The sequence below is a fragment of the Colobus angolensis genome, unplaced genomic scaffold, assembly GCF_000951035.1.
Source record: "Colobus angolensis palliatus isolate OR3802 unplaced genomic scaffold, Cang.pa_1.0 Scaffold17, whole genome shotgun sequence".
NCBI classification, from domain to species: domain Eukaryota; kingdom Metazoa; phylum Chordata; class Mammalia; order Primates; family Cercopithecidae; genus Colobus; species Colobus angolensis.
The window spans coordinates 1,397,267-1,399,677 of NW_012114821.1; the positions used below are offsets into that span (position 1 = coordinate 1,397,267).

General features: G+C 51.6%; 1 pseudogene; it reads left to right on the forward strand.

Annotated features, from left to right (window-relative positions):
* The first annotated feature begins 201 nt into the window (after positions 1–201).
* On the forward strand, positions 202–1,849 carry LOC105509109 (annotated as a pseudogene).
* Positions 1,850–2,411: the final 562 nt, after the last annotated feature.

Consider the following 2,411-nt stretch of genomic DNA (forward strand, 5'->3'; position numbering starts at 1 on the left):
TTCTACTTATTTTGGACACAAGGTCTCCCTCTGTCGCCCAGGCTGGACTGCAGTGTCACGCTCAGGGTTCACTGCAGCCTCAGCTCCCAGGCTCAACCGATCCTCCCGCCTCAGCCTCCCCAGAAGCTGGGACTACAGGTACCTGCCACTATCAACGCCCGGTGTTTTGTTTTGTTTTGTTTTTTGTTTTTTTCTGGTAGAGATGAGATCTCACCATGTTGCCCAGGCTGGTCTTGAACTCCTGCGCTCCAGCGATCCACCTGACTCAGCCTCCCAAAGAGCTGGGATTACAGGCATGAGCCACCGTGCAAGCCCTACAATTTTAAATACTTAAAGGCAGTAAGCTTTCTGTTTCTTGACCGTACTCTGATAGATGCAGTACTTGGCACAGAACGTGCCAGGAGACAGACCCTAAAAGATCCCGTTGTGCAGCTGATTTGGTTGTGTTCCTGTCCTTGTCCTCACCTTTGATTGACAAGAAAGCCAGGCTCCCTGGGCTCTCAGGTGCTCAGGACTTGCCCTCCCAGCCCTCCCCACGGGAGCCACTGCCCCTTCAGGGGGGTGCTCCAGACAAGGGCGACCTCCTGCACTTTCAGGGCCCACAGAACACTGATTTTGGTGAGTGCCAAATTCTGGGGCCCCAAAACACCATGGTGGTCCACCAGTTAAAGTGGCGGCTGACGGTCAGGGACCATGCAATTGTGGTCCAAGTTCATCTCAAGCTGGGCCTGGGAGTTCTGCAGAGCCTACTTGTGGTCACTTTGTAAAAGTTCCTGAGTATGTAGCTAAAAAGACATCTGAGAAACTGGCAGCATCCTCACATCAGCTCTGCGACCCACAGGGTTTTTGCTGTCATGCTATAAGAAGTTAAATGGAAGTCCTGCAATTTGTCTTTCCTACCAGGTTAATGAACTCAAATCTGCATGTCTGGTGAAACTGCCAAGGTTAGTGCTACCCCCAAAAGATGTGAAAGATGCAGGGCTGGTGATCTCCAGCACAGCCCCACTTGACTCCCTAGCTGGGCGAGGTGGAAGGCGGGCATCCATGGAGAACGTCTGTGGATTTTCACAAAGCTCAGCAGGTTTCTATTCCAACTGCACCTGCTGCTACAGAGGTGATATATTTTCTGGAGCAAGTCAACATGACCCCTGGCACCTGGAGTGAGCCACTGGCTGGAAAATGCTTTTCTTCCTGTAATAATTCACAAGGATGGGGCTGCTGGGCATGTGGGGCCCTTGCCCAGGCTATCCTCGTCCATGTCCTCAGCAGCACCTTCAGGCAGGAAGAGAGGGAGTGAGACATAGGGCTCTCCTCCAGGCTCAAGACCACGACCAGCCCAGCCCATGGAAAGTGCAGGTTAACCTGGGCAGTAGCAGTCGCCCGAGCAATCAGTGCTGGATCTCTGTTCAAGGGAAGCTCCTCATCATGGATGAACCAGGCTACGTTTGTGAGAGGAGGGATTTGCTGGTGAAGGGCTGTAACGTCCACATCCCTAGTGTGAAGCAGTACTGCTGTGATGGCTGCTGGCCATGTCTCTTGCTGCCTGCAGCCCAGCCAGCAGCTTCTCCTGGAGCATCGTGGTGTTCCAGAACTTCTTCATGGCAGTCGAAGATCATTAATGAGTCATGTCTGCCAAATGCAGGAACTCATCCCAGAGCCTCATCCCACCGACTGGGACCCCATTGCAAAGAACTGCTATGGAGAAAGCCCACTGGAGCTCTTCTTGGCATGGCGGGCACAGCAGATGCTCTCCAGCTTGAGCGAGGAGCTCGTCTCCTGGGGCCCAGCTGCAGCACTCGGCCAGGCCATGGAAGAAGACAAAGGAAGCGCAAGGAAACCTTGGTTTTGACCACCTCTCGTGTTGTCATCTTTGGCCTCTGTGAACCTCCAGCTGGTCCCATCGGGGAAGGAAGAAGCCACAGCCAGGCTCCAGCAGTGCTAGTTCTTGGAGGACTGGACGCTGGGACCTGCACAGGGACCTGTGATTCACGTTTGTCAGGGGCCAGGTGTCACTTTCAGTTTTGATCCAGGCCCCTTCACTGTAAAATTATTTATTGGATTCCTTTGGAGTAGTGGGAAAATAATAATGTTTTATGTAGGAGAATGCCTACACAATGGCTACATAATGGTCATTCTAGCTGAAAATGTTCAAGGAAAGTATTTTTGTTGTTCTTGCGTTCTCGAGTTTCATGAGTTAAATCATCCCTTCACCTAGATAAAATATTTCATCTTTTTTTTTTTTTTTTTTTAATATGGAGTCTTGCTCTGTTGCCAGGCTGGAGTGCAGTGGCGCAATCTCGGCTTACCACAACCTCCGCCTCCCAGGTTCAAGCGATTCTCCTGCCTCAGCCTCCCGAGTAGCTAGCACTACAGGCATGTGCCACCATGCCCAGCTAATTTTGTATTTTTAG